General features: G+C 46.2%; 1 long non-coding RNA gene across 1 annotated transcript in view; it reads left to right on the top strand.

Annotated features, from left to right (window-relative positions):
- The window catches only part of LOC144782440 (uncharacterized), a 124587-nt gene that overhangs the window by 94140 nt on the left and 11719 nt on the right, over positions 1 to 18728 (top strand). Inside the window, exons 3-4 of the long non-coding RNA XR_013601152.1 lie at positions 10013 to 10132; positions 11826 to 11915. This is a non-coding gene — a long non-coding RNA (uncharacterized LOC144782440). The remainder of the gene's footprint in view (positions 1 to 10012; positions 10133 to 11825; positions 11916 to 18728) is intronic.

Here is an 18728-nt window from a genome sequence, read left to right as displayed (position 1 = left end):
ATGCCCTGAAGCAAGTCCTGGGTGACTATCTTTTAACCGCATGCGCGCTAGCGGGTTTTCCCGCTGTGCGCTGAAATTTTTTTTAAAAACACGGTTTGTGACAAAGCCAGCTCGTCATCCGCGTAGCGCAGGTAACGCGCATGACGAGCTGGCTTTGTCATCCGCATCGAAGGGGTTAAGGGCTTTGGGAGCGCTCAGCTGGTGCCTTTTCGAAGTGGACACGTTTCTGCAATATTGAAGGTTACGATAGAAGTGTCTATCTAGGTGGGACTAGACCTCCATGGATGTTTGGTGTTGAGTAGGCATGGGTGTCTTATTGAAGGCTATGTTAGAAGGGTCCATCTATGTGGGCTACACATCTATAGGTAGTTGGTGATTGGCGGAAATGTTTTGTCTTATTGAAGGGTATGCTGAAAGGGTCTATCTATGAGTGACTAGACCTCTATAGGTGGTTGGTGATGGGTGGACGTGTTTGTCTTATTGAAGGCTATGTTTGAAGGTCTATCTATGAGTGACTAGACCTCTATAGGTGGTTGGTGATGGGTGGACGTGTTTGTCTTATTGAAGGGTATGTTGGAAGGGTCTATCTATGAGTGACTAGACCTCTATAGGTGGTTGGTGATGGGTGGACGTGTTTGTCTTATTGAAGGCTATGTTTGAAGGTCTATCTATGAGTGACTAGACCTCTATAGGTGGTTGGTGATGGGTGGACGTGTTTGTCTTATTGAAGGGTATGTCGGAAGGGTCTATCTATGTGGGACTAGACCTCTGTAGGTGGTTGGTGATGGACGGACGTGTTTGTCTTATTGAAGGCTATGTTGGAAGGGTCTATCTATGTGGGACTAGACCTCTATAGGTGGTTGGTGATGGGTGGACGTGTTTGTCTTATTGAAGGCTATGTTGGAAGGGTCTATGTATGAGTGACTAGACCTCTATAGGTGGTTGGTGATGGGTGGACGTGTTTGTCTTATTGAAGGGTATGTTGGAAGGGTCTATGTATGAGTGACTAGACCTCTATAGGTGGTTGGTGATGGGTGGATGTGTTTGTCTTATTGAAGGGTATGTTGGAAGGGTCTATCTATGTGGGACTAGACCTCTGTAGGTGGTTGGTGATGGGTGGACGTGTTTGTCTTATTGAAGGGTATGTCGGAAGGGTCTATCTATGTGGGACTAGACCTCTGTAGGTGGTTGGTGATGGGTGGACGTGTTTGTCTTATCGAAGGGTATGTTGGAAGGGTCTATGTATGAGTGACTAGACCTCTGTAGGTGATCGGTGATGGGTGGACGTGTGGACGTGTTTGTCTTATTGAAGGCTATGTTGGAAGGGTCTATCTAGGTGGGACTAGACCTCTGTAGGTGGTTGGTGATGGGTGGACGTGTGTGTCATATTGAAGGGTATGTTGGAAGGGTCTATGTATGAGTGACTAGACCTCTATAGGTGGTTGGTGATGGGCGGACGTGTTTGTCTTATTGAAGGCTATGTTGGAAGGGTCTATCTAGGTGGGACTAGACCTCTGTAGGTGGTTGGTGATGGGCGGACGTGTTTGTCTTATTGAAGGGTATGTCGGAAGGGTCTATGAGTGACTAGACCTCTATAGGTGGTTGGTGATGGGTGGACGTGTTTGTCTTATTGAAGGGTATGTCGGAAGGGTCTATATGTGGGACTAGACCTCTATAGGTGGCTGGTGATGGGTGGACGTGTTGAAGGTTACAGGGAGCTATCCTGTTGTATTTGGGATTCCATGGGTGGAAGGGAGGGGCGTGTCTATAATGCTGGGAGAACCGAGCGAGGGTTCTGTCCTGCACTTGGAGCTCCATTCGTGGGTGGAGATGGGTGGACTGTTTTATGCAATATTGAAAGTTTTGAGGGATCGCCGGCCTCCTTACGGGAGGGGTTGTCATGTCTGTGACAGTGAAGGGTATGAGGGGGGGGTCTGTCTTCATGAGCTTAAATCTCCATGGGAGGGTGGGGTTGACGTGCCTGCTTTATGCAGTATTGAAAGTTTTGAGGGAATAGCCTCAAACTATCTTGGCGGGTGGGAAGGGGTGGTCAAGTCGTTGATTGTGAAGGTTATAAGGGGTCCGTCCTGTGGACTTGGAGCTCCCTGGATGGATGAGGAGGGGTGGAGGTCGGATTGTGAAGGTTCTGACTGAGGGGGGGCTGTCGAGGTGGACTTGGGGTTCCATGGTTGGGTGAGGAGGGGTGAAGGTCTGTGATTGTGATGGTTCTGACTGCGGGGTCTGTCCTAGTGGACTTGGGGTTCCATGGTTGGGTGAGGAGGGGTGAAGGTCTGTGATTGTGAAGGTTCTGACTGAGGGGTCTGTCCTAGTGGACTTGGGGCTCCATGGATTGGCGAGGAGGGGTTGAGGTCTGAGATTGTGAAGGGTCTGACTGCGGGGGTCTTTCCTGTTGGACATGGGGCTCCATGGATTGGCAAGGAGGGGTTGAGGTCTGTGATTGCGAAGGTTCTGACTGAGGGGGTCTGTGGTGGACTTGGGGCTCCATGGTTGGGCTTGCTGCTGAAAGCCGGGTCGACGTGGGTTCCTACTTTGGGGTTGAAGAAATCGATTCGCCTTTTCATTTTATTGGTCAGACTGGCGAAGTCTGGTAAGATAGCTTGGTGGGGTTAGCGCCGGCTGCTGAGATCAGTGTGTAACCTGCAGGGAACAGGTGCGACTGTGCGCTGGGGCCCTGGGCGCCTCCGTCTCCGCGTCTTTCCTCCCCAAAATCGGTATGGGATTTATTTTTTTCTTGCCTGTTAAATGTGCTGAACAGAGATTTCCCAAATCATTTTAGTGCGTGTCAATTTCAAACGTTTGCGTCCACTTTCGGGGAGATCATGCGCTGTACAAAGTTTGTAACGATTATTGTTTTACATAATAAACTAAAATCCGGATGGTGAGTCTGATCCTTTTATTGCCGACACTTTACGCACAACTCTGCAGCAGCGTCATTAACACCCTGAGCTATCTCAGAGAGACATACGGGCTTTGCACACCTGTGTCTAAGGACAGTAGACTTCATTCAATCATGTTAGATGATGATCTATATGAAGGGCTGAGTGTTCGTAGCGCCTCGTGCAGTGCTTTGAAGCTGCAAGACGAGAATCGGGCGCTATTTAGAAAGTTCCTCCACCACTAATGTGTCTCAGGGCGCCTACATTTACCTGCACGTTCACCTGTCGGAGCGCAGGGGGACCCGCACGAGGGATATGTTTCCTCAGGTGACACCCCCTCCCCGGGACAAAGAAAGGGGGGTGGGTGTGTTTGCATTAACCGCCTCCCCCTGTGCATGGCTCCTGTCCGGGTCGAGTTTCTCATAGCTCCGGCTCCTTTGTGCCACGGTTTGTGCCAGCTCACTGAACCCGTTGAGGAGGCGCCCGGGCCTGGCAGCTGAGCCTGGCACAAAGGCCGGCCTGTGCCCGAGGCCTCGGATCACGCACAGGTGAGGGCTTTGTTTGGAGGGCAGAGTGGGTCCCTGTGGGAAGAGAGGCCAGGCTGCTCTCGGCTGAGGCGGGTGCTTCTCCAGCGCCCCCCACTGATGGCTCCTGCCAGGTGTGCCAAGCTGGGAAACTCTTCTTTCGATTGGCACCGCCTGCCCTGCACTAGCTGGTTGTAGAGCACCTGTTTCAATGTGGCGGGCACCGTGGCGGGAATTCCAGCTGCACACTTACACATTTTCTGGTTGTGGCTCGTTAAGAAGACCACACGTCCTTGTTTTTTGGCTCCAAGTTCAATGGACAAAAACCCATATGTTGCGACTGGGTCCAGTAGGATCCAGTTGTAACTGGTCACTTGGAATTTTAGGGGTTCCCTCTGCATGTCCCCTGGGGTGGACAATTCAATGTAACCAGTTATAAATGGTGTTTTGTTCCCCCCCCACATGATTTGTGATGAACTGATGACTGTTTCAGCAGAGAGTCCTAGAAAGGGATGTTCATTCATTCTGAGAGTAGCTGCTTCTTGGCGCACAGGTAGGCACTGTGAGAATCTGGCACCGCCAGTGCTCCCAGTTCAGCCTCGTTAAGGAAATACTGCAAATGATGTGTTTATATATTATAGGGTACGAGCCTAGCTGTGTATATATTACAAGGTACGTACCTAGCTGGTGAGCAAGAGTGTGGAAGGGGGCCATGGTTCCTAGGGAGATGCAATAACTGGGGAAAGGGCAGACTGTCTGGTCAGGGGGCACTGCCCCTTGGAGAGGCGTATCTTCAGTTTATTCTGAATTGTAGAAGTTATGTGTACCAGGCCTCTTTATTGTCACCAATAGTTGTTGGAGCAGGCGCCTTATGAAATTAACCTAAATAATCACTTGTATTTTATTTAGCGCTTCATGCTACACTTTTACCACTTTGAAGCGCTGTAAATAACAGATGTTACTATTATAGTAATTGGTTAACCGACCTCTGAAAGATGGAAGGCTGAGTTTGCCTTACAGGGATTCGAACTTGTCCCTCCGATCTTTCGATGGCAAGAGCCATTGTTAATGCCAAGAGTTATCCGACCACATTCTGCCCAATTTTAGTGTCATTTGTGGTACCTTAGTGTCAGGAATGGGTTCAAAGGTGACATTGGTGATGGCTGTAGTTCATTTCCCTCCTCCAGCAGCCATCACAGCACTCTCTCTCCAGGGGCTGCCCAGCTATTTCTCTGTACAGAGAGGATACAGGTCTCCTGCCTCCTAGTGGCCATTCTGGGTATTATTGAAGTCCCCATCAACTCATGATGTCACCTAGACCCTCTTGACCATTCATGAGGCCTTATTATCAGACCAACATCCCATCTCTGAAGTGCACGGCAGTCTAGTCTTGTCAGAAATAAGTGCAAACGTAATGCGGGGCCCTCTGGGTGTTTCTCCCGCTTTGACCAGGTGTGAGATGCAGCACCAGTTTCTAAGTATTGAAAAACATGTGCTTCAGGGAAATACAAAAAAAAAAAAGTACTTTCCAGAAAGAGAAAAACGGGGAAACAACGTTTACAACGCAACTTTTACAACGCACTACCATTACAACGCAACTTTTACACCGCAACATCCATTACAACGCACACATTTACAACGCAGTCATTACAACGCATGACACTACAACGCATACCACTACAACGCATACCATTACAACGCAGTCATTACAACGCATACCATTACAACGCAAAACTTACCATCCAATACTTACCCTACTGTTGCACCCCCTGGAGTTAGAATAGTAATTTTAACTCCTACACTATCCAATATTTTCCCTACTGTTGCACCCCCTGGAGTTAGAATAGTAATTTTAACCCTTATACTATCCAACACTTACCTTAATTGTAATGTAATGTAATGCGTTGTAATGGTATGCGTTGTAAATGTACTATGCGTTGTAGTGGAATGCGTTGTAAAGGTATGTTTTAAGAATTCGTTGTAATGGTATTCGTTGTAAAAGTGTGCGTTGTAATGGATATTGCGGTGTAAAAAATGCGCTGTAAAGGTATGCGTTGTAAAAGTGTGCATTGTAACGTCATACATCCAGAAAAACGTTGCATCTGGCACCATCTAGTGGTTCGGTCACACAAGCTGAATGATCACTGAACCCCTTGCGTGCTGTGGACGGCCCCCGGCCGTCACGCGACACGGTGGGCATGTGCTAACGACGTCTGGGGGCTGTCCAAACCCCGCCCACTCTTTATTTCGCCCGCATAGCGTGAAAATTCGGCCTGCACACAAGGGGTTAATGACGACGGACAGTTGAAAATCTATAAATAAATCTTGCAGACAGAGAGTGAGGTCCTGGAAACTGCTGGTCCTGGGTGCAGTTCCAATAATTCACTGAACTGATAATCAGTCACCGGAAGGGCATTGAAAGGCTCTCATGCCTTCCCGCCAGCATCGCATCTTACACGCATTCATTCCTTGTTCGTAATGAGCGCATGTACACAGCGGCGGTCGGTGCAGGTCAGCGCGGTGGGGTGGGGCGAGACGTCAACGGAATAGGATTTATTTATCTATCTAATTTTCTCTATTCCATCAACTGTCAACAGCCCCGCCCCACCGCCCTTACCTGCACCGACCGCTGCTGCATGTACATCACTCTGGCATCAGGGGTGGTGTGAAGAGGCACCGCACCTCTTGTAGGTAAGCAGCCCTCGCTTTACCCTTCTCAGATCCCCTCTCATTTCCTGTAGCGTCCTCTGCTGCTGTTTAGTCAGGTGTGCATCGTAGCATATTGACATTATGCACACTCGGACCCTCATGGTTCTTGGGCGGATTCTGAACAGGAACGACGTAATAGGCGGGGAGGTGTTGGTGTGTGGTTAGCAAAAAGTATGATGGAATGTGCAGTGTGTGAGTGTATGCTGAAGAATAAAGAAGTGTTTGAATGCAGCTCCTGTGTGATGTACTTCATCTGCATGCTCCAGGGATGGGGAAGACACTACATCTGGCGACGAGGGTGTGATACCTGCCCTGAAGAAAACAAGACTGCTCTCCCTGAGAGTTTGCAATGGTATGGCAAGCTGCTTGTGTGTGCCACGTGTGCCTCAAATTGATGGAAAAGCAGTCCAGGACTGTTATATGTGGAGTCAAAGCCCTGTTCCAGCACACACACGGACAAAGAAGAAAATGAAGGCCCAGCAGAGGAGCACATTCAAAATGCCCGCTAAAACTGCAGGTGAAGCAATCAACGGAGATGCTGCGGTACACCTGCTTATGGTGCAATTACTCAAACAAAGCCAAAAGATAATGGCAGTGACAACCAGGTGCGAGAAACCGAGAATGTACTCACCGTCACAAGTGAAGCATTGTACGACCTCCGATCAGGCATGATGACCCAAGTTATTGCTTGCAAAAGTTGCAGGGGCTGCTGGGTACAGCACAAGCTATCTGAGCAGCACATACTCTCAATGGCAGAAAAGGAGTGCAAAATGCAATGCAGCCTTGCTCCTGAGGCCACCACCGCCATTCAACACTTCTAAGAAGCTGACAATTAGTGCACAAGGGCTGCGTGTGGATCGAAACATTCAATGACTTCATGGATGCAATAGAAGTAGATGAAAATAAGATTATCAAATACTTGAAAAATCTTACAAGCGATGGAAGTGCTAAAGAAAGTTTCACACACCGATGCAAAATCATAAAAGAAGGTAAAAGAAGCGTTGGAGGCCATGTTCAACCAAAGCCGAATGTCGACTACAAAAGGTATATCTTCAACCAGCAAATGACAACAGGTTGGTGAAACAACAGACAAATTTGTTGAAAGACTTAACGCAATAAACATTGTAAGTTCTGTGATTTCAGACTAAGAAGCCATGTGCCTTAGTCATTGCTGGCTACCTTTCAGATTTGTTTAGAAGGTGCATGTTGAGAGAAACGCACAGCATGGAAAAAATGCTGAGAGCTGAGAGCTGCGAGAGCAGAAGAACAAATAGTCTGAAAAGCTGCTGACATGGAATCAGGAATAGCCCACAATGAATCCGCCCCGGCAGTGAAAAGCAAGCACAAGTAAAATCAAGATGCATGTAAATAGAATTTGTTAAAGAAATGAAAATGATGCTTCCGATGTGGATTTTCATTGTCCCATGAAAGGGAATGTGCAGCCATTGGGCAGGTCTGCAAAGGATATGGGGAAAAAAAATCATAAGTGTGCCGAGCTAAAGAAAAATCAAGTTTGTCACAATGGAAAGAAAATATGGATATGGGAATGTTCCAGAAACGCTCACTAATCCCACAAAAACAAAAGGCAACATCAGTTACGACAAATTGAAACCAGGCAAAATCAACCATTGTCAAGCTCATTATATCGAGGCTCTTTAACGTCCCTATTGAGTACCAGCGATGAAGATGGGTGTGCACGGATGTCTTACAAAGGCTGGCTTGCGCATGTGGGGTTGGCTGCCTCTAAAGAAGATCCCAGTTCAAAAAGCAACATACTTCATTTGAACATTGACCCAAAATCGCGTTGAAAGTGAATGATCTCCCAATAACTTTTCATCAACGACAGTGGTGCAATGATTAATATATCCATAGAAAAGTTTAACAGCTTATCCCCTGTGCCTAGCCTCACTCCATCAGTCACAAAGGTATACACCTGGGCTGCTTCTGAGCCACTGCAAAGCCAAGGGTCATTCACAGCGAAAATGCAACACAAAAAGATATTGGTGCAAGCCACCATTCATGTTCTACAAGGGACTTTTTTGAGTGCCTGTCTGTTCAGTTTTACCACCGCTGCTGACATGGGTTAATATCCCTCTACTACAAGCTCTGTGCTCAGTCTGAAATTTATGAGCCCATTCTCATTGTTCATGGCCTGGGAAAGCTCAAGAAAATGAAAGTACAGCTTCATATCCAGGAAGACATTCGCCCTATTGATCAGCGACACCGTAGAGTTGCTTTCCATTTACAAGAAGCTGTATGAAAAGAGTTGGAAGCGCTTTTAAAGCATGACCCAATTGAACATTCTAAAGGCCCCACACCATGGGTTTCACCCATAGTAGTAGTACCAAAAAAGGACAGTAATGGAGCAGTGCGCATCTGCATTGATATGCACCAGGCAAACAAAGCTTTCAAGAGGGAGACACACCATGGTCCACATATAGCAGATATGATCATGCAATGGAACGGAGCCAAAGTGTTTTTCGGTCTTGTCCTGAATAAAAGATACCATCAACTGGAACTGGAGGAGAACTGCAGGTGCATTACTACTTTTTCCACTCCTGTCTGTTTGTTCTGATAAAAGAACCTGAGTTTTGGTCTATCCTCCGCTGTTGAGATTATTCAGGATGTTGTAGCCGAGTTATCCAACCTATTACATGTGGTTTCAATTACAGTGATGACATTTTGGGTGTTAAGAGAACACAAGAAAAACACGATAAAGCCCTTAACCAAGTGTGCCAGTTACTTGTTGATGCCGGTCTCACTTTGAATGCTGCAAAGTGCAAGTTCCACAAACCAAACTCCAGTTTATTGAGCACATATTCTCTGATTAGGGAATAACTCTAGACCCATACAAGGTGCAAACACAATCATCCATCCCCCCCTCCTCCCCCCACCCCCATTTTTTTTTTACCATGGTATGATCCTTTCTAGGATTGGCCAGTTATTGCTCAAAATACATTCGCAACTTTGTTATAATGAGCGCCCCATTGAGAGACTTGACATAGCAAAATGTCAAGTTTCAATGGTCTCCAGAATGCGACAGATTAACACGATCTTTGTGAGGACTGGTACAGGTATTGTGTTTAGGTACTTTCGAGTGAGTGTATCATAAACCTAAAAGTGCAGTTAGGCCTGCTACGGTGCGCTTTATGACCTACCCTACTATCAAAGCATGTGTGGAGCTAGAATAGTAATTACACACTTCATTTACAGTCGGTGGTTGCTGTGTGTTTGTTGAATTTTTGTAAAATATGAAGCTAGTGACCAAGCTAAAGCTGCCTCTAGAAAAAACCTAAAATGAATAGTTTTAAAGCCAGACAGTTAAAGATTTAAAAAATAAAGCTGTACTGTTTGCATCTGTCTGCTTGGGAGCGGCCATTTTGAACATCATTTGTCCAGTTTTCCAATAGATACTCGTGATCTGGCTGTTGTCTTGCCTGGGGCTTCAAAGTTAGAGTCCCCACGCTGCCAGGGAGGAATGGAAGTCTTCTGTTTTTTCTTTTGGTTTGTGTTTTTTGGGGGGATGGGGCATCCCATGCACTTTAGGTCTTCTGGGCCACCCCGGGTTGCTGTGGGTGCCATTTTCTAGCAGTCTGATTTCATTTTACAATCCAGTGCATTTTGGGATCTGTAGCACTTGAAGAGAGATAGATATCTAGACAAGTGTTGCCATGTAATGGTTTATTAAATACATAAAGCATGCACTTGAACCTGGTGACTAGATGCCACCCAATAGGTTGGTCTACCTGCTACTACTTTCAGTTGTCCAGTAAGTGTGAACCGCTTGCGTAATTCTAAGGAAAGTTGATGGGAAAAGGTAATCTGCTGCTGATGCAGACTCTCTTGTTTTGTAACCAGTCCTTTTCTCTTTTAATCTTTAAGGTGCTGAATGACCAACCAGAGCAAGTATGAAATGTTTAGTGTTGACCCTGAGGCCTGTTCGCGTCCCATCACTTACTTCGAGCAGCAGAGGTGAATGCTCATTCATGGGTGGATACTGAGGTATGGTATCGAAAGTTGATCTCATGTTGTAAAAGGCCTTGAACTGCCCGCTAAAGCTCTGTAGACCGTACTGAAGGGGTGTCCAAGGGTGCCCAAGCGGGTCCTGAACCACACCAGATTTTCATTATTATTTATTTATTTTAAAGGTTTTATATAGCGCTGGCTAGACCCTGAGGTATCAGAGCGCTTTACATGAGCATCAGATCAAAGTTACAGGTTACATCGTTACAAAGGTTGCACAGTTATTAGAGCATGCTAACCTAGTTACTTGCAAGGTCGAGATAAACAATAAGCACAAATACGAAGGGGAAAAGCAGGCAGGGGAAAGATTCAGGGGAGGGGGAAGTAGACAGGTAATGAAGGAGGGAAAGAGGAGGGGAGGGTGAAGGACACCGCATGGGAAGAGGAGGGGAAGGGCGGCGGGGACACAAACCGGTAGACGAGTCAAAGCTGCGTCCAAAGTCCAGTAAGCTGTGATCCCAGGGGAAGTGGTATCACTTCCCTATCGTTGCGAGAGGCTCCCTTTACGTAGTGGACTCTCTCAGAGGGGTCTCTGAGACTCCAAGGCCTACATACTGGATCCTACCCCAAAAAGGGGAGAGGGAGTGCTTTGGCAAGGGGTGCCATACCATACCTCAGCTGTGAGTGGCTCCCTTGGCGCAGTGGACTCTCTCAGCGGGTTCGCTGAGACTCCAGAGTATAAATATTGGATCTTTCCCCAACAAGGGGCGAAGGAGTGCTTAGTTATAGGGCACAAAGAACAGGGGGCTAGGCAGTCTAGCAAGCAAGATGAGAGATTCAGGTGAGAGTGGATAGGGGCTAGGAGCTTGGGAGGTAGACCAGGAGAGAAAGAGTACTAAATGGGAACAAATATAATGAATTAATGAATTATTATATAGCGCTGGCTAGACCCGAAGGAATCAGAGCGCCTTACATGAGGAATAATAATGTTGCAATTTACATCAGTTAAAAAGATACATAAGTATCAAAAAAAGCATTTAAAGAACATAGGGGACAAGGTGAATGGAGTAAGGAAGGGTAAGGGGATAGGGTAAAGGGGTAGGAGGAAGATAGGACGTAGAGACGAGGGGAAAATCTGCCCAAGGTCCGGCTGGGTAGGTAACGGCAGGGGGCATCTCCTCTTTAGCTATATGGTAGCTCCACTGGGCATCAGCTAAATCGCTTGGTCTCCACAGTCTGTGCTAAGTTCCGCAGGTTCAAGTCCTGATGTGTAGGCAGGTTAGGGGGATAGGTTCAAGGTCTGGTCAATGTCCAATTGTTGTCCCAGGGAAGTAAAACAATGTGTAGGGGGCCACTATAGAAGCCATCTTGGGGTCAGGCAGGAGACTGTATACTGTACACTGGTGGTGGCCACTCCGGGTTGCTGTGGGTGCCATTTTCTAGCAGTCTGATTTCATTTTACAATCCTGTACATTTTGGGATCTGTAGCACTTCAAGAGCGATATCTAGACAAGTGTTGCCATGTAATTGTTTATTAAATACATAAAACATGCACTTGAACCTGGTGACAAGATGCCACCCAAAAGGTTGGTCTACATGCTACTACTTTCAGTTGTCCAGTAAGTGTGAACCGCTTGCGTCATTCTAAGGGAAGTTGGATGTGAAAAGGTAATCTGCTGCTGATGCCGACTCTCTTGTTTTGTAACCAGTCTTTTCTCTTTTAATCTTTAAGGTGCTGAATGACCAACCAGAGCAAGTATGACATGTTTAGTGTTGACCCTGAGGCCTGTTCGCGTCCCATCGCTTACTTCGAGCAGCAGAGGTGAGTAGTCATTCATGGGTGGATACTGAGGTATGGTATCGAAAGTTGGTCTCATGTTGTAAAAGGCCTTGAACTGCCCACTAAAGCTCTGTAGACCGTACTGAACGGGTGTCCAAGGGTGCCCAAGACGGGCCTGATCCATGCCAGATTTTCATGATCTCCAAATAAGATTACTACACATTCAACCAATCAAATGTTCTGGTTTTTACTTAGAGTGCACGATCTCCGAGCTGCTTGGCGCGCTAAATCAAAAACATAACTACACAACAGACAGAAGAGGGCACGCTATGGGCAACCAAAGACGGATTATTTATTTAAGAGCCAGGTTTTACTCATTTTTTTCGATAATCTGAGTCTGCGTTCAGCATGGAAAGGAAGTGCCTAGAGTTGCACAGTTCCGGAGCGTCAACTGAGAGCTGAGCTGCTAAAAGTTCTTGACTTTTGGTACCACCACCAGATGTTGGGTTAAGAGACCGCAGCACCCAACGAGGAGTGGAGCAGACAAATGTATCAACCAGAAATGTAGAACAGAGATTTATAATCCAAGAGTGTAAACGGTAGCAGGCGAAGGGAGCTGGACATGGGTGACGGGAATCCCCTTCTTAGGAGGCGGTGGCCAGGCAGGGGCGGAGCTTGGTCATTAAGATTGGGAGGGGGTGGGCGTGAGCTTCAGATTTCCCAATAACCACACTGGGACATCTTGTTAAAACACATTATATGAGAAGTTGGACATGAGGGGGTATAAAGAGGCATTAACCCCTTCGCCGCGGGGGTAATTCCCCCGCTGTGCTGGGGGGAGGGGGGGCGCGCACAGCGCCCCGGTGCTCGTGACGAGCTCAGCTCGTCATGCAGTATGGTGGCGCTGTGCTCATGGCGAGCTGAGCTCGTCATGACCACGCCCGTTTCTATGGAACGCTCAGCACAGCGGGGGAATTATCCCCGTGTGTGAGCACCGCGCGGGTCATGAAAAGCCCAGCTCGTCATGAGCACAGCTCAACCATGCCTCAAGACGAGCGGAGTTCGTCATGAGCACGGAAGAGGTTAAAAAGAGAGAGGAGTGCGAATTCTTAGGGGAGCACTTAAAACACACATTTTTCAAATTAATCATATTTTAAGGCCTTCAAAACAGATGTGTGTTTTTGTCAGTGTGGGCATGTAAAAATCTCAGATGAAATCCGACAGACATTTCATCATACCCGAATGAAAGCCCATTGTGCCCAACTATATACTAAAAGTTGCATCATTTAGGGTGGAGTAACACACCTAACTCCCCCGCTCCCCTCAAGCTACGCCCCTGTGGCCAGCCTGATGGAAGCATGTCCCACAAGCTGACGTTAAGAGGCGTGGCACGAGCTGCCAGTAGATATTCAGCATAAGCCAAGGCATACTGAATCTAGACAGAGATGAGCGCAACTTGATGTGACTGCAGAAAAAAAACAGGTCCTCGCGACCTTGGTCACCTGGGCGTCCAGGGATGAGCTTTCACTAGGAAATCTCGGTTCTTGGTCACCTTGCCTGCCCAGCTATGAGCTTTCACTAGGATACCCCGGTTCTTGGTCACCTTCATGTCCAGGGATGAGTTATCTACATGGCTACCCCGGGTCGTGATCTCATGAACACAGTCTGTGATGATCCTGGCATGGTTGTGGCCCTTGGTCGCCTGTTCAAAACCCCCGCTGTTGTGTTTTGATGCCCTAGAAGGGGGCGGACCTCTCAGCCCTGTCGGACTTGGAACCCTTGTTCCAGCAGGTGCCTGGAAATTGACTAGACATGGGTGACCTCTGTAATTAATGCACACTCCTTGGTCTTTCGGGAATTGCAATGTTCAAAAGAAATTGTTTGTTTATACTTTTTAATTTTGTATCCCTGGAAGTCCTAATGATCAAACTAAATGTCTAGTTCATTCTTCATTTTTAAATGTTTTTAATTGGTTTATCTGTTCATTACATTTTGTAGGCCCCGAAGGCAGAAGCAAAAAATGCAGGCGATTTGTCTAGAACCCATTCTACTCCTCATGAGTTGTCCAACAGCATCAGGACATGAATGTATGACATTACAACGCATACATTTACAATGCATGCCTTTACAACGCAGTTTTTACATCGCAACATCCTTTACAATGCATTATTTTACATTGCATGCCATTACATCGCATTTTCAGAAACTACCTTTACAACGCATACCATTACATCATATTTAACCCGTTGGCCGCGGCCCCGATTTCGCGGCAGTGCGGCACTTCCTCAAAAACGGGCGGGGCCGCGTCGGCCGTTGGACGTGTTGCGACGTCCAACGGCTGACAGCAGCACTTAAGAGGTTAAGGTAAGTGTTGGATAGTGTAGGGGTAAACATTACTATTCTAACTCCAGGGGGGTGCAACAGTAGGGTAAGTGTTGGATAGTGTAGGGGTAATAATTGCTATTCTAACTCCAGTGAGTGCATCTATGCCTGCGGTTTTAGGCATAATTAGTTGTTTTCATGTCTGTTTGGTAAACTGTTTTTTCTCTTGTGTTTGCTTTCATTCTAACAGCTGACAGAATGTGCAAGCCCTGTGACCACTAACCCTGTCTTGTACCTGTCTTTCAGGATCAACTCCCACCTGGCACTGGATTGGTGATTTCCCCATCGCCCGTCCCTCCAGACTGCACCAGAGCGGCCAACGGAATCCCAAAAGCAGCTGGCTTCGAGGCGCTTCAGCTGCGATTGGATTCCGTTAACTGTTCTTCTGCACGGGCTTCGCTCTTCAGGTTTGGGGTTCCTTCATTCACAGCCCCAGCGGTACCCTGTATCCTCTCCCTACCTCTCCCCTACTCCCTCTTACATCTCCCCCACCCCTCATTTTCTCCAGGTTGTTCTCAGTTTCTCCCCTTTCTATACCTATTCATACCCCATTTTCTCCGTGTCCCCACCTCTCTCTCCGTCTTTTTCTCGCTTTTTTCGCCCTTTCTCTCCCAGTTTCTGCAGCTGTTTTTTCCTTCTCTTGTGGTTTCGCTTCCACTCGCCATTTCCCCTTCTCTCGCCCTCTTTTTCCTACTCTCTCCCTCTCCATTTCCCTGTTTTTACCCACTTCTCTCCCTGTTTCTCCATTTCCATGTTTTTACCCACTTCTCTCCCTCTGTTTCTCCATTTCCATGTTTTTACCCACTTCTCTCCCCCTGTTTCTCCATTTCCATGTTTTTACCCACTTCTCTCCCTCTGGTTCTCCATTTCCATGTTTTTACCCACTTCTCTCCCCCTGTTTCTCCATTTACATGTTTTTACCCACTTCTCTCCCTCTGTTTCTCCATTTACATGTTTTTACCCACTTCTCTCCCTCTGTTTCTCCATTTCCATGTTTTTACCCACTTCTCTCCCTCTGTTTCTCCATTTCCATGTTTTTACCCACTTCCCTCCCTCGATTTCTTCATCTCCCTGTTTTAACCCCCTTCTCTCCCTCGGCTTCTTCTATCTCCCTGTTTTTACCCTCTCGTCTCTCCCTTGGTTTCTCCATCTCCCTGGTTTAACCCCCTTCTCTCCCTCGGTTTCTCTAGGTCCCTGTTTTTACCCTCCCGTCTCTCCCTCTGTTTCTCCAGCTCCCTGTTTTAACCCCCTTCTGTGTCTGTTTGACTTTCTCCTGCTATTTTCCCCTTCTCCTATTTTTCCGCATTTTCTCACTGTCCCCTCCGTCTTTCCTGTTCCTACCTTCTCTCTTCTATTCTCTCCATCTCTCCGTGTCACTTTCTCCCACCTTCCCCCCTTTTCTTTCCCTCTATTCTCTCTCTCTCTGCACATCGAGCATTTATTTTTCCGACAGCACAGCATTAAAGTAAACGTTCTATGTGGATGGATCCAAGGTTCAGATAAACTGGCAGTAGACATGGTGTCTGCAGCACGGAACATATGAGCAGCATGCGAAGATCTGTACAATACATTGGTATGTAACGCAAACTGGTGTGTCATTGCAATACAAACTGGTCATGCATGTATATTCTTATACCGACGATTTAATTTCTACAATTTGAAATGTGTTGATACACAGACTAGTTTTAGGGCTGCCTAGAATGTCCTCTGCAGCTTTGGCAAAACTTCACTGGCTCCCTTTGAGACAGAGAGTGCACTTTAAATCGCTCTGCCTGGTTTTTAAAGCCCTTCATGGGGTAGGACTGGTGCGCCTGCGCAAAACATTTGACTGGTACACCCCTTCAAGACTGCTCCGTTCGTGTTCGGCCAGACTAGTGAAGGTGCCAAGGTTTAAGAAAGTCAGGTCAGGGGGTAGATCCTTTGGAGTGGCAGCAGCTAGACTGTGGAACAAACTTCCCTGGGAGATCAGGCAAATCAGGGAACTTCTCCCCTTCAGGAGATGTGTAAAAACCTGGTTGTTCCCCAAGAACTAGATGGTCGGCTTCTGCCTTGATTCACTTCTACTCTTGAGCTGCTTAGCGCCAGGATGCCTGCAAGGTGATAGTGCGCTTTATAAATTGAATAAATAAATAAAAATTCTCCAGTGAACCCTTTCCTTCGTTTAGTCTACTTTTTCATCCCTCACCCTCTCTTCACCAATATTTCCGGTTCCTTTATTTATTAGCCAAAGTCTCCATGTTTTCTGCCTTTAACTGTGCCGTTGTTGACTTTCTTTTTGAGTGCACACAAAAAGTATATGAATCCTATTTTAAACGTATTCCTAATCCGGATTAGAACCGAAAGTTCAAGGGCCCAACCCAGGGGCATCTCTGCCAGTTTACACAAGTCTTCGAAGTTGGGACACTCCAGTCAAGGGCATAAGCAAGGTCACTGGAATATGTGAGTCAAGGATGTGGCACTTTACCGCATAATTATGGATTGACCACAATTGCCTCATATCAACCATATGGAGCCTCGTTTGCAGATTTCAACAGCAAAATATTTCTCTGCATATTTCAAATGCATCAAAAGTTTCAATAGGATAAGCATTAAAAGGGTGCTGCAACACGTTCTTTACAGAGGTTAGTGGCTGATCGCTATTTTCAGCTGTGAAACTGATGCAAACTGTATAAAGCATTTACCCAGAGGGTACTAATATGTCTTAAAATAACAAAATAGTGAAATAATACAGCCCAGAGGTTCCTTCATGAAACCATATAATGTACCTTTTCTTTCCACGTAATTTAAACAGTAGTTTAGTAGTGCTGTTTCATTTTATCCTCCATTTCCACATAACTCCTGTGGCGAGAGTTACAATGTTTTCTCATTTTGTAGTATTGTATTGTAATTGCATTTGTATAGCGCTTACTACCCCTGACAAGGCGTTGAAGCGCTTTTTCGGCGAGTAGCACGCTACTCCGGGACCCATAGAGGATTAGTGTTGAATTAGTATAGTGAAACATGCAAGTACATTTTAAGTGGTGGATAGCCTAGTCAGTTGTTTGGATTCTGAAGGATAGCAGAAGGATAGAGGAGGAAAGAAGGTTTGTATTTATATAGCGTTTCTAACCCCTGATGGGGTGTTGAAGCACTTTTTTTGGCCAGTAGCACGCTACTCGGGAACCCCTAAAGGATTAGTAGTGAAATAGTATGGTAAAATATGAAAGTAATTTGAGTGCAGCGTCACTCAAGGTATTATCCACAGGACCTGAGGATATCACAAATAAATGGACTGAAACATGGCCGCTGTGCCCTCCCTTTAATGCCGGGAGAGTTCTAGCTGCAGGGCCTCTCTGAGCCTCTGAGGACTTGCATTGCCCCTGCTTGTGTCCATCTGACCTGGATGACTCCCCTGTTCTCGGAGGCTCTGTGAGGGGTGGGAGCCTCGAACTCTGGGCCCTGTAGAGAGTTTGTTCTCCCAAACTTGGATCCTAACTCACCCACCACGTGCAGTGTGCACCCCCCCCCCCCCCCTTAGAGTGACAGAGGCAATTGCAAATGTAAATTATGTTACAGATGAGATTAACTCTCACATTACACTTCCCTCTTAGAATGTGTTTATTGGCTTGAGTGTATGGCGTTAATTACATTTTTCTTTTTGGTCTTGCCACTTATTGGTACAAATATTGTGAGGTCATAAGTGTTGCATTTTGTGTGTGAGTTTTTGTTTGCATGACTGCTGTGCTAGTTACGGATTGCTGTAGCTCTTTAAGTGAATTTATATATATATATATATATCCAACCAAACACTCTCCTCCGTGAAAGAAAGAATTCCGGGCCACTTTAGAGTTGCAAAGCGTGTTTTTAATTAAAAAATGCTTTAATAGATATATATATATATATGTATATATATATATATATATAATATGATTTTTTTTACAATTCACTGTTAATTCAATACTATTTTTTGTTTTCACCTCAATTCATTGTTTAAATCCTCATCTGTCAATCCACGTGCATGTGATTTTATTAGAAATTGCTCATTTTTATCTCTAGTTTAATCATGAATGTTATCTATTTTTAAGTGGTAATGTTATTTTTTCATTTTAAACTCTTCCCAGCATGTACCAAATATGTTCCATTCTTTGTATCTTTCAAATCTATCTGTTTATTTCCATGATTTCATTTGTTTGCCCTTATGCACAGACCTCTTTTCTTGTGCTGAGCCAAACATGTCATAACCTGTTTCGTCTTTCTAGTGATGGTTTTTAAAGGCTTAACCTGGGTTTCCTGTTTCAGAAAGACGTAGTTTTAGGGAAACCCCCTAAACCACAGCTCTGTTTATCTGAAGCAACTCTCTACCCATTTTGAAGCTTGTCTCTCCATCATGTTTCTAGAAGGTGTAACCAGTTGTTTGCATTTTGTTAGAATGTCTCCATGCACTCTTTCTCTAGGTGGGCAGTTCCTGGAGTATCGCAGACTAGAGTGATGCTG

The sequence above is a fragment of the Lissotriton helveticus genome, chromosome 9 (assembly GCF_964261635.1).
Source record: "Lissotriton helveticus chromosome 9, aLisHel1.1, whole genome shotgun sequence".
NCBI classification, from domain to species: domain Eukaryota; kingdom Metazoa; phylum Chordata; class Amphibia; order Caudata; family Salamandridae; genus Lissotriton; species Lissotriton helveticus.
Note: the sequence above shows the minus strand (reverse complement) of the source record. Positions and strands in the feature narration are given on the sequence as shown.